The following is a 14,279-nucleotide window of genomic DNA, read 5'->3' on the forward strand; positions in this document are numbered from 1 at the left end:
GGGGGACTCTAACATGTCCTTTTCCTTTTGTCTTGCTTGATTGGTTGTGAATAACTTTGGCAGGGCGTGGGGCGGGGGGTTGATATATATATAAAATGTCTAAATGTATGAAACTCCGAATGGAGGTTTGTGGACTCACTGGACACACCTCCCCGGTGTAGGGCTGAGACTCAGTGTTCTGCTAAGAGGGACAGAATTTGTAACTCTATAGCCTTGCTAAGGTTTCACAGGACAAGGATAGTGATGACAACAACTGCTTGTTTTGTGCAGATGTGGAAAGGTGCTTTTTCTTTAGCATGTGCAGGAAGCCACAGGAAGCCGGCTCTTAAGGGACAGGTGAGTGTGTTGGGTTGTAAGAAACACAGCGAACCATCCTTGAAGCCGCACGACCACAGATAGACCCCAATCTGGGTGCCTCCGCACCCGGCCCTGTTTCATTTTCAGGTTGACATTTGTCTGCATTGTTATGATAAGTGCTGGGAACATTAGTGCTAAGAATTTGTCCCTAGTTCTCTTGAGAGTAGACCGCATCAGAGATGCAAGCCTGTTGGAAAGTCTTCTTGAGGAGATGCCAGCAGGGATCAATTCTCTAGAGAAGGAGGAAAGTCACGTGTGAACTGCTTTTATTAAAAACCATGCCAAGAAAGCAAACTGGCCTTCTTTGTATATGAAAAGATGACATGTAAGACAACAAGCATTAGTAGGCACTAATGATTACACCACGGGGCTAGAGAAGCAGAAGATGACGGCGAGCCGTGTTGGTAGTGTCTCCATTTATCCAAACTGCAGGAGTTGCTCCGCCATGTCTGTGCTCATCCTTGTGGACCAGAGAGGACGACCCTATCCTCCCCCATTACAGGTGCACATGCTGAGGTTCAGAAAAGTGAAATAATGTGCTCAAGACCATGCACCTATTAGAGGGTCACAGTGATGGCATCGCACCGGGTGTCTGATTGAATCTGTGACCTCTGTTCTCAGCAGTGCCCCCCCCCTCCACTACTAGCTAGAGCGGAAACAATGATATGATTTTTTTCTTGGTCTTTAAAGACATTGTAAGTCCTGTGCTGGAATGAATTAGATGGAGAAATAGCTGACACTATGCAAATTACCATGTCTAAGCAAAGTATTCTTGGAGAGTCAAACCTTGAGGGAAGAAAACGTTGGGGCTGGAACATTCCCCAGGAGCCTGTATCTGGAACATTCCCCAGGAGCCTGCATCTGTTCTATGGCCACTGAGAGTGAGTGGGAGACACATGCTCTGTTGTCTTGCTCCCTGCAAGAAATCCCATGGAAATAACTGATCTCCAGTTTTCTTCTAAAATGATCATAGAAAGTGCTGTGTAAGTCAGAGCGAACTCCCATCCCGACAGGGGCCTGCCAAATAGAGTAACTAGGTGCTCACATATTTTCCAGTACAAGTGTTTCATTATTAATTCATGGTCCAGGTCTTCGGCACATGCTGTTACTAATATTAGGTTTCAAACGAGAATAATGAACAGGAGCACTGGTCTAAATGTCTTAACATTTTTTAAACAATGTTTGCAGTGCTAAATTCTATTTCTGGTCTAATTGGGGTCTTTACATAAACAAGAGGAGAGTTACGGTGTGTTGGGGAGACATAATTGTCCTACAGCTTATCGACAAAAAAAAGTACTGTGGTTCCTGGCTGAGAGCGGGTATGGTAAATGTAGGTGGGAATTTCTTCCCTTGGGTCTCAGTGTGTTAGTACATCAGACTAGAGAAAGAGGTCTCCTGAGTGAGTCCAACAAGAAAGCTTTGCTCTGAAAGAAGAGAGGGAAGCCTTGTCCTGGTGGGGAGACATCCCTCTCCAGTGGCCCCCAAACCGGGCTGCTTCTCTGTTAGGCCCTGTAGGCACCCTATCTGGGAAATGCTAGGCACTTTTGATGTTTTAACTTTAATTTTACTTAAAGTAACACCTCTGACTCCATTAGTAGTGAATATATGATATTGAGTTTGGCCTAGTTTACATTCATCTTTATACCAGCACAATTGTAAATAGAAGCTTTAGCAAGTTCTAGAAGAGAGATGTTGGAATCATGCTTGGGTCCCTGAATGTTACCAGGGATCCTAGTGCAAGAGGTTTCTTACCAAATGGTAAGGAGGGGGGCGCAGACGGATAGGGTGGGGTGGGGGACAATGACAGGGACTAAACTAGTTAAGAGACTTCAGTAGACATCTTGTCTTTCCTAACTTCTGTTTTCTCTTTATAGATCTTATTGCCAAGGAATATTTGAATATTTGAGGAAATAAGAAAAATGAAGAAAATGGGCAAATTATATATACGGTAAAAAAGAACATTAAACTTATAGTACCTATAGATTCCCATGGTGTTCTGCCTGACATGGCGTTAGCATTCAGCAGTTAATTGCATTTAGTTGCAACTGAACCAAAGAAAAAATGATGTGTTTGTCATTTCCTGAGGGGAGGCACTGCAAGGTAGGACAGAACAGACAATGAGGTGGACATGCTCCCTCTCACAGGGAGCTGGAGAAATGCCCAGTGGCGAGGAAACAGAAACGGGCACTTATAAGCAGCAGAAGGCACGTAGGGCAGATAAAAGTGAGGCTGAGAACCTCAGATTCCTGCATTTCATTTTAAGATGTGTCCACTGGTGAGGGTGGGGGGTGCATTAGAGAGACTGTTCAGCAGTTAAGAGCACTGGCTGTTCTAATGAGGACCTGGGTTCAATTCCCAGTATCCACAGCAGCCTGTAACTCCACCTCCAGAGACTCCCACATTCTTGTACAGACATATATGCACATAAGATAAAAATAAAGAAATCATCCTTAAGAATGTGTCAACTGGGCTGGCGGTTGTGTTACTCGCCTTTAATCCCAGCACAAGGAAGCAGAGAGGCAGGCAGATCTCTGTAAGTACAAGGCCAGCCTGGTCTACAGAGCTAGTTCCAGCACAAAACAAAATAAAAAAAAAAGCAAAAGTGTCAGCTGGGCTGAGCCTATAGCACAGTGTTAAAGTATGGCCTAATATACACAAGAATCAGGGCCCAAACCTTGGCAACACACACACACACACACACACACACACACACACACACACACACACACACACAAAATGTTGAGGAAAAGGCGATTTTCTTTCATGGCATTCAGACACAGGCTGAAGTCATCATAGATGACTGTATATGAAGCTAACTGAGCTATTTAAACTAAAGACCAGTTAATTGTATTCACTGGAATCCAGCTGATTGCATTGATTGACATTGGCTTTCTGCTGCTGATGGGCCTCCCGGGGTTCATGTTCAGTTCTGAGATTCTACTGATATAACAATGAAATTTGGCAGAGTCTTTGTAATATGAGGTTTCATAAATCTCAGGCCCTGATCGCTTAGCTTCTCATAACAACACTTCATAGCAACAGGTGGGTTGCCTGGTCCATTCATACATCAGCTATGGCTGTGTCTTACTGAGAAGGGCCACTTCCTGGAGAGACAAATGCTAAATGTTTCCACAATAAACAAGGTAACAGGTTTCTGGAAGCACCATCCTGGAGAATATCTTTGGGTTGTTTTTGTGATGGCAACTCAATCTTTCCTGACCTCCTATCTTGTGTTGGTCATTATGCCTTCCCTAGTGAGGATCCAAGTGTGTACCCAAGCTTGACTAGTCAGAATCTCTGGCTGGAGTTTTGCAGGATTGGGTGCTGATTCCATAGACATGGGAGCAGATTTGAAAAGAAGACAGTGATTAATGTCCATTAGCGCCATGGACAGCCACAGTGGGCTAGATCTTGTGTAAAGGGTGACTCGTGTGTTAGTCTGCTGTTGAAGAGTTAAGTCACCGAATTATACTGACTGTAAATTTCCTTCACCAGTTACCTTCTTTTTGGGAATCAACAGGGATCATTAAGAATAATTCCAACATAGGTATTTGATGATTGGATCAGTATGCTATACTGGAAAAAGTTGGCCAGTCACACAGATTGGAGGCTAGGGAAGCCTTTTCATCAGGCCCCTGCGGGATTCAAGTAGCTCCCATAACCCCACCCCTCTCCCCCCACCCCTGTAACTACTGCAAGACTAAACTCTCACAGGACACACGCCTAAAAATACCAGCCCCATTTCTTACCTAATTCTTCTGCTGTCTTTCTCCGGGCCTATTGTTGTCTGCAGTTAGTAAGTTGCCAGATTGGCTACAAATATTAAGACTCTGCTCAAAAATGTGCACCAATGACTGCAGCAAGGGAAAACAGAGTTGGAAGGCCATTGTATGACTCTGCAGATCATGAAGACTTTAGCAGTGCATAGACCGGAAATTCACCAGCTGCCTCAGCCCCTGGCTCATGAACTCTGCATGGCAGGAGCAGTTCTCCAGCACATCTGTGAGGACCACATCCCCAGAATGTGCAGCACGAAGGATTAATTTTATTGTGCTTTCGGCTCAGCAGAGCTGGTGACATAATCTCACTCCACGAAGCAGGATTACTCACCAGTTTCTGGAAGCTTCAATTTTAGAAATGAACTCCACTTAAGCTAAGTGTTAGAACTAACAACTTCCCCTCTCCCCCACTCTTCCTCTCCCAATCACTCAACCTACAAACATTCCTTAATGCAAGAGCCAGCTCTTTCGGGACCAGATGGATATAATTTGTCTCGAGGATGAAACTTTGACTATTTCTCCAAAGGAAAGGTTTTATTATACTTCTTTGATTATTAGAAACAGATGTGTCATGTTTATGATATGGCTTCAAGAACCCCCCCCACACATGGATTTATGGAAAGCAATTTGTGTAGGGTAAAATAATACAGCATTTATGAATCATTTCTGAAGGAAAAAAGATGTAAAAAAACAAGCAAACAGGAAAATGTCATAGTCTGCAAGACAAGCAGGGAGCAAGAAGTTCAGAAGTCCCTTTCACCTGTGGTGCTCTGCAGGAAGAGGGACAAAAGACATTGTAACACTGTCTCCAAGCTGCTGCCAACTAGTACCACTTTTCCAGGTTCATCCCGAATGTCTCCTGGGTTGTCCCTGGCCCTCTTCACCCTCCTGCTGTGTAGCAGACCTTCAAACCACTCCTTCCTTCCTCTGTCCCTTGTGTCATTTTTAGGTGCTGAAGCAGCTGCTGGCCTCCCGTCCCTCGGCTGGCTGGCTTAGTGCCTGTGAAGCGTGCAGTGTGGGGTAAGGTGGGCCCCAGGGACAGGCATGAGCATGCAGTGAGCGTGTGCTGTTGACTGGGTGCGAGGCAAAGCAGCGCCCTGGCTTTCAGTTTGTTGTCTTTAATTGCCGTGACAACTGCACGGGTTAGGGGTTTGGGAACACCTGCATTTAAATCCTGCTGTAGGACTCGGGAGATGGTTCAGTCAGGAAAGTGCTTCCCTAGCAGAAGGAAGACACCAATTTAACCTAAGACTCCCCTCCCCCACCACACACAGAAATGCTGGGTGTAGTGGCATACCCTTGACATTTCACTCCCGGTGAGGTGGAGACAGGCAAATCTGAGGGTCTGTCCGGTTGGCCAGGCTAGCTAGCTAGCTAATCCCAGGCCAGTGAGAGACCTGTTTCCAAAAAGGTAACTGGCAACCGAGGAGCAGCATCAGAGCTAGTCCTTGGCCTCCACACAGATGCACCCCAACACACAAAAATGAATTAAAAAGCAACTAAAAAGCCTGTTTTGCCATTTATATGCAGAAGGGTGTAGCCCATACCCATATTTTATGTCTTATTCCCATATTATATATGTATATATATGTGTATATATACATATATATATGCTCTTCACTACTTGTATATCTAATGATAAATGTCTTTTAAACAATTATTTTAAATAGTATCCTAGCAGGACATGGTAGTATGTGACTATAAACTCAAAAAGCTGATGCAGGATTTAAAGTTCAAGGCCAGCCTGGTGAGGTCTTGAACACAGTGAAACCCTATTTCAAATTTAAAAAGAAAAAAAAAAAAGAAAAGAAGGGTATTCTGTTCATATTCATTGCATCCGAGATATCCTGGCTAGGACAGAGATAGACCATAAGGAAGTGATCAAAATCATGTAAACTGCTCTGGTTTAGTCTACGCATGCAGCAGACAGTAAATTATAACGGCCTCCTTATTCTGCTGTGATTGACAGCCAGCCCCTGGAGTGATTTGCATCTGATCAGATGGCAGGCCTTCTCCTAGAGCTTTGAGGTCCAAAGCCCTCTGCCCTTTACTGTGACATCATTTTCCCTTTGACCCTTAGGAAAAGCTGAATCTCCCATTGTCTTTAAGTCTCTCCTTGGCTCTCCAAGGATGGATACAATAAGTAATTGTCTCTATGATATGACCACAGCAGAGCTCATTTTTGCAAAACTTATCCTAATGGAAATTGCAATCAAATGTTCCTGGAATGTTCTGGAAACTAACGGAGAGACCTGGCTTTGTTGCCCTTTGAAGTTCTGTTAAAATAGCAGGACTTTTCCTGGTGCTTGCATTTTCTTACTTCATAAAGTGGGAGGCAGAGAGGGAGAAAGGAATCCTGAGAGCCAAGGCTCGCTCCTGCACAGCCCTCCCTCCCTCCCTTCTTTTCCTGTGGCAGAGAGTGACACCACAGCTTGGCTGGTTCATGGGGTTATGCTCAGAAAGTCCTTTTCACCTGTGCTATTTAAAGTGCAAAGAAAAGTGCAGTTGAAAACACACCCTGAGGGAAACTGTCTCCCCTGGATCAGGCTGGGCTCTTTTCATCTTCACCTGAAGGTGGCCTGTGCCCAATTTAATGTATCATTTAGTTCACCATTAGTGGAAAAAGCCTCCCCAGGCCTGCTCGCAACGGCCATAGGGCTCCACAAAAAAGGATGGAGGAGGACAGTTAGCAGTTCTCCCTTCCCTGCTTAGAAGCCCTTCTTAAGGTAAACGGCATACACATGACCTGGAACCTCAATGGCGAGGTTGAGGACAGACCTTAAATGACAGAGAGATACTTTCATGAGCACCTTTAGATGTTGTCACCCAGGACATGGGGAGAGCCGGGTATAGAGATGTGTAGGAAGGAATCAGGGTGTGTATGAGGAAGGAACCACAAGCTCCTGGACCAGGGATTGCTTTTGGCATGATATCAGCTAATCATCACAGGCCATTGGTATTTGATTATTCTGTCCCAGAGGCACACCCAGAGAGCAGGGGATTTCTCCAAACAAGCTCACTCTAGCTGAAGCCAGGTTATCTGCTCTAGTCTCTCTACCCTTTCATGTAGATGTGGACCAGTATTGACCCTAGTATCTCCTAATAAACCTGGCTTAAGTTTAGCCCTTGGGAGGTCTCTGTGGCTGCCATCAGAATGAGGCCGATTAACCTCCTTGGGGCTTCTTAGGGAGGCCACTTATACCCTCCAGGGGAAAGGACAAGTTCAGTGTGGCTGGCTATAGGACTGTTGTGCCTATAGTCTATATTATAGGGGTATGTGGCAACCACAGTATTGGGTCTATAATTCACAGCAAATCAATTGTAAGGCTTATGCTGGCCTTCTGTCCCCATCTCTACAAAGCAATGCTTAGAGATTTTTTTTTCAGTTGTGAAATTGATGGCTCTGTGCACTGGGCATGTTCAGTCATGATTAGCGTAAATCACTATGGAATTGCATTCAGTAATGTGATTGGCCTTCCATGGGTCTCTTTTCAACTGATAATCCTATCTAATATCTGTGTGATTCACCACAAGAAGATGCAGTCTGATGTTTTCTACAACACTGCACATGTGGTACAACATGTTCTGCTCCCAGTTACAGTTTTGAACACAATATTAGAAAGTTCTTTTGTGGTTTGCATTCAAGCAGAATATTGACAAAACCAATGGTAATGGTGGGATGCTAATATCAGAGTAAAGCTTCGGGGGGTAATTGTAGTTCTAATTATCTTTTGTCTTCTGTCATACCTTCTTAAATGGTGGATTGCAACCCCTAGGAGGTCCCATAAGTGAATGCGGGGCTGTGTGTGAAAATTTTGGCAACAGTAAGAGCATAGCAATCTGAGCATAGCAATCAAAAATTAATAAAAAATCCAGCACATGATGAACTCAAGGAGTTCCTGCCAGTGCCTGCCCGTGTTTTGTCATGTGACACAGCTCAGGTTTGGCTCTAAGCACACAGCACCCACACTTTTAGCGCTCACACCACTGCACCCTGAGAGATCAATCAAGGCTGAGACATGAGGGTAGTGAGTGTTAAGAACGGAAGTGATTTATGGGCCTGAAAGTTCTCTGCTCTTACACTGACACAGAAGGCATGATGGTTTTTGTGAGACAGAGACTCACTGTGCAGCCCCGGTTGGTCTGGAACTCCTTTAATGACCAGGCTGGCCTCAAAGTCACAGACACCTTCCTGTCTTCTGCCTCCTGAGTGCTGGGATTAAAGCTGTGTGTACCACCATGCCTGTCATTAAAGACAGACTTTTATATTTTCCTAAGCATCATTCCTCAGCATGTAAACATCAAATTCGGGCATCCTGGCATTGTGCATTTGATCTGAAAAGAAAAACAATGCTGTTTAAGTTAACCCAAGGGCTGCTGAGACAGCTCAGCCTGATAGTCTGAGTTCGATGCAGGACATATGATAGAAGGGAGATCTGGTTCCCACAAGTTGTTTTCTGACTTCCACATGTGTACTGTGATGGGTACATGTGCACATAGTCAGGTGCACAAAATAAACAAGTAAATAAATGTACTAAAAATCTAAATAAATTTTGACTTGTGATTAGGGAAAATTTTCCAACAGTTTCTGTAAAGTCAGTATACATCTGTCATTTGTTCATATTTATGTAAAGTGGGATTCTCAGCACTGACGTTATAAAGCAACATACCAGTCAACTCTGAAAACTATCGAAGCTCTTCTATATCATGCAGTATAAAATATTCAGCTAAGAATTAATGGTTTATATAAAAATTAACAAGCATACTCACCTCGTTAGTATTGGAATGTGTTTTTGTCTTAAAAATTATAAATTTGTATGTATACCAAATACTTTTTTAAAGTAAATTTATTTGCTTTTGTGTTCTAGTTTGATTTCTGTTGCTAGGATAAAATATTCAGACCCCACTGAAGAGGCAGAGGCAGGCGGATCTCTGTGAGTTAGAGGCCAGCCTTGTCTACAGAGCAAGTTCTAAGACATCCAGGGCTGTTGAACAGAGAAACCCTGTCTCAAAAAACAAACCAAAACCAGACCAAAAACAAGGTGGGGAGGGAAGGGTTTGTTTGACTTACACTTTCAGATCACAATTCACCAGTGAGAAAAGTCAGAGTAGGAACTAGGAAGGAATGAGCTCACTAGCTTACTCTCCAGGCTCATCCCAGGATGTTCTGTCTAGGGATGGTGCCACCCACAGTGTGCCTTATACCAGGCTTTGTCTTTTCGACCACCAGTAAGCTCCCAAATCATGACACAGAGACTTATTAGTTTTGATGCTTGGCCTAGCTTAGGCTCATTTCTGACTAGCTCTTTTAACTTAAATTAACCTGTTTCTCTTTATCTGCGTTGTGCCTCAGGGCTTTTTACTTTTCTTTCCTTCTGTATGTCTTATTTCACTGTTTGGTGTGTCTGGTTGGTGGTTGCATGGCTTCTGGCCCTAAGCATCTCCCTCATTCTCTCCTCCTCCTTGTCCTAGATTTCTCCTATTTATTCTCTCTGCCTGCCAGCCCGGCCTAATTGGCCATTCAGCTCTTTGTCAGACCAATCAGGTGCTTTAGTCAGGCAAGGTAACACAAATGCAACAGATCTTTACATAATTAAGCACATGTCCTTACATTATTAAACAAATGCAGCATAAGCAAATGTGACACACCTTTACATGGTTAAAGTGATATTCCACAACAGTGCTGTGCCCTCCTACATCAATTAACAATCTAGATGATCCTCCATAGACATGCCCACAGGCCAATCTGATCCAAACAATGCCTCTAAGTTGTATCAAGTTGACAAAGCATAGCTCACTAGGACTTATTTACTATTAATAACTGATTTGTGTACATATTTTATATATTTTCACATAGGTGGGTTTTTATAAAATTTCCTGCATGAAAATGGTCACTGATGGAAAAATTGTTAAGCACTGATTTCAGCCAGAAATTCAAGAATTTCAGGTACCTGATGTGGGTCACATGCCATCTCTACCACTTATTTGCTGCACATTCTAGGCAAGTTGCTTGTTTTATATGTCTGATATTTTTCATCTAGTTATAGTATACATTTTACATATAACATATAACAATACAATATGTATTATATAATTAATAACACCTTTTAAGGTGTTTGGGGAAGTGAAGATTAAATGGGGAAGACTGACTAGTATGTGGACCTGGTGATTTGGGGCTAAATTGAAACTACAGATGCTCATTAGATTTAATATAATGTTATTAGTCCTGAAGAGCAGCAGGCCTTTTTAAGTTTTCATTAGCTGGAATTTGTTGATGTTATTCTGAACTTCAAATTCTCATAAGCAATAATATAGAAATGGCTTTAATTATTTGATCAAGTGGATGTATTAATCAACCAAACTAGTTGAATCATTAATAGAAGGGGGAATATATGAAAACTTTTCTTACCAAATTTCGCCAGGCAGTTGTGGCATATGCCTTTAATCCAGCATATTAACAGAGGCAGATGGGGCTCTGTGAGTTCGAGACCAGCCTGGTCTACAAGAGCTAGTTCCAGGATGCCTCCAAAGCTACAGAGAAAACCTGTCTCAAAAACCAAACAAACAAACAAATCTCTAATTTGGGCAAGCCATCACATACAGTGTGGATGTTACGATGGTGTCAGCACTGGTATTAAGTATACCTTGTGTTTGCACTCGTAATAAGCCACAATTGCTTCAAGAAAGTAGAAGAAGATGCACAGTATTGTAATTCTCTTATTCATTGCCAGAAAATGTGTGTGCATGACTGGTATTTAAATAACTCTTTTGCTCATACTTGTGACAGATGTAACATAAAAACTTTATTTTTTTAAACTAGACAAAGTTATAGAACATAGAAAGAAGTCCACAAAAGAAACTACTCTTCTCTTGGTCCAAGAAATAACTAGCTACACACAACAGCTCATTACATCTCAGTGCAGACTTGCTCGCTATGTATTTTATCTAAGCCTTCCTTACATGTCTTTTGATAATGAGCTCTTTTCTCAAACATAATTCTATTGGTTGTTCAACACCAAGTAACATTATGCGGAGTGAGAAGGTTATATTAAGAAATACATGTATATACACATATATGGATGTAACAACAATTAATGAAAAAAAGAGGCCATGCCTTAGAAAGAGAGAAAGGAGAGGGTGTATGGAAGGACTTAAAGGGAGGTGTCGTAGCCCATGTTTGGGGGGCTTCAGTTGGATCTAGCCAACTAGTCCAGTCCATACCTGAGATGGTGAGTGTGGGCTGAGAAAAGGAATAGACAGGAGACAACAGATAGAGTCAGGAGGTCATCCAGTGAATAATGAACCACCCAAGTTTATTGTTAACTACCTTTCTATACTCCCATTAAAAGGGGGAGAAGGCAGAAGACTTCCTTACCAAGATACAAAAAAACCCAAGCAAGTATAATTACTTTCTCAGTACCCAAAACATCAAGTAACTATCTCCTGAGCTAAGTATTCTGTTGTTTAGGCAGGACATGCAGTGACCACATCCTATGCCAAGTATCCTGTGGCATTCACACTTTAGGACAGACATCTTATTGTCAAGGTGAGATGCACAAAAGCCACCTCGTAGGCCAAACATTCTGTAGTTTGGCCTTAAAGGAGGACGGCGGGTAAAAACTCTCAGACCTTAAGTCAAAATGAAATGGAGTCCATTCTGTGGGTTCCCACAGGGAGAGAAGGGAAGGGGGAAATTATGTTATTATCTCAAAATTAAAAGCAAAATTATAAAAGCAAAATTATGCTTTGTAAGAGGATTTTATATTTACTTCCAGCTCTATTTCCCTAACTGGCCTAGGAGAAAGCAAAACCTCCTATGCATGCTCAAGTAATCTCAAAACATGTTAATAACCCATCTGTTTAGAAGTGCCAAATGCATATTAATGATGTCTCCCCCTCTTCTTACTGGTCCTAGAGACCTTGTCTTAATCGAATTTATCTTTTATCTCATGGCTTGACACACACTCAGCTGAAGCACCTCATCACATTTATCTCACAAATCAGGGTGATCTACAGGGAAACAAGAACCGGTTCTAAGGATGATGGCTAGGGACATTCTGCCAGTTAGTTCCCCTTTGTTGTTCTTTCTTCTCATTTGGTGGGACTGGGAATTGAACTGAGAGCCTCCTCAAGCATTCTACCACTGAGCTACAACCCACGTCCTTGGTTTTCTAAAAGATTCTATCGATTTTTTTTCCTGCTGCTCAGTGTTGTCTAGGTTTCCAAGATCAAGAGTGAGACATAGAAGAGGAAGAAGAAGAAGGAGGAGGAGGAGGAGGAGGAGGAGGAGGAGGAGGAGGAGGAGGAGGAGAAGAAGAAGAAGAAGAAGAAGAAGAAGAAGAAGAAGAAGAAGAAGAAACTATAATGTGCAAACCATTTACAAGTTTGAACAGTGCTAGCAGCAGACATTTGTGCTTGCCCAGGCTTTTGATGAGATGTAATAGCACAGTCTCTACTCTGCCAGTGTTACTTTAATTGGACTGCCTTCATAGGTTATTGCTTCTGCCTCTATGATGTGTAATTCATCTTTTGCCACTGCCCCTAAACTATCTGCTCTTAGTGACAACTGGTGTTCATTCTCATCACTCACCACCTTAAAGTGATAATCATTGTTAACTTTTACTTCACAACCAAAACGGTAGTTCTGAGGGTTTATTTCCATGTCTATTGAGTCTTCCATGAGGTACAGGCACTTTGAAAATGTTTGTACAACCAACAGTTTCCCTTGTGGGCTTTGAAATTATACCTGTTACCTGTGGTCTCATATTTGAGGTGTGGTTCAGGGCCTGTGCACATTAGTGGACAGTAGCTGTAGAGAAAGATGCAGAGTCAGAAGACGAAGATGTAAAACTCTTGAGTATATCTGGCAAGTGATCTGCTTCTCAAGGTGGTAACTAGGTTCCACAGAAAAAAGGAAAAATCGATGATGAGGATGACAATGAAGATGATGAGGATGATGAAGATAATGATGATGATGATTTTGATGAAGAAAAAGTTCCATCGAAGAAATCTGTATGAGATGTTCCAGCCAAAGGTGCACAAAAGTCAAACCCAAATGGAAAATACTTAACGGCATCAACACAAAAGTTCAAAAGGTCAAGAGTCCTTCAGAAACTAGGAAAAAACTCCTAAAATCCCCATAGGAACTAGTTCTGTAGGAGACATTTAGACAAAAATGCAAGCAAGTATAGCAAAAGCCTACTGAATAGTCCTGGGCACTACTGCAAATTAAACACAAAGATGGGGAAAGGAAAAGGAGAAACAAAGACGGTTCACACTGAGTACCATCAACAATCTAGACTGAAGTCTTCTAGTTTCATCTCAACCCCCTTTCCTGATTGGTCACCCATTCCCCTCTCTTCTTGCATGCTGGAGGGAGGGGAATGGGTGGCCAAAATGTTTTCCTAAAGCAGTTTTCTTTCATTCTTGGGATGCAGAGAGCTTTACTGCTTTCTAAACTTGTGCATATGCCTCATCTCTGACCATGTTCTAATACTTTTGTATCCTTAGCTGCTTAATAAATTTTTGAATGAATGAGATAGATAGATAGAGAGAGAGAAATTGAGAGAGAGAGAGAGAGAGAGAATTGTAGACAGCCTGTTGGAAGCTGTAGGAGACTCTAGGTGGTGAGAAGTGGCCCTCAGAGTAGGTTATGATTACAAACTTAGTCTTGGCAGGAAAAGATCTTTTATTGGCTCACCAGTTTATAAAATTCAAAACCACAGTGATAAGACACAGAAACAAATTTACTAGTGTTGTAAGCATTTGTAGTTTATTTAAGAGAATTTGGCCTTTTAAAGTAAATGTCAAATTATGATTCAGATTTTAAATGTGCAATCAAGCGACTGGTTTAAGATGATTATTTTTAAATTAAAAATTTAATTTATCAAATTGGAAACTTTGGATAACCACTTTACTTGCAGGGAGTTAAAATAATGGCTTTATATAACTACCATGGAGAATAGTTTAATGTATTTAATTAATCATATCTATACACTTGACCAAATATCAATCCATGGCTTTTTAGAGCTGTTTGTTAAAAAGTGATAGGTTTATATAGCATATGTTGCTAATTTAAACGCTTAAAGAAGTTACAATACTTTTTATTGAGATAAGATGTTGCTATGCAGCACAGGCTAACCC

The 14,279-nt window shown here is 42.1% G+C and overlaps 1 pseudogene; it reads left to right on the forward strand.

The window, feature by feature from the left end:
* Positions 1-2,513: 2,513 nt before the first annotated feature.
* LOC101844106 lies at positions 2,514-13,973 on the forward strand (annotated as a pseudogene).
* Positions 13,974-14,279: the final 306 nt, after the last annotated feature.

Source organism: Mesocricetus auratus, unplaced genomic scaffold, assembly GCF_017639785.1.
Source record: "Mesocricetus auratus isolate SY011 unplaced genomic scaffold, BCM_Maur_2.0 Super-Scaffold_100011, whole genome shotgun sequence".
NCBI classification, from domain to species: domain Eukaryota; kingdom Metazoa; phylum Chordata; class Mammalia; order Rodentia; family Cricetidae; genus Mesocricetus; species Mesocricetus auratus.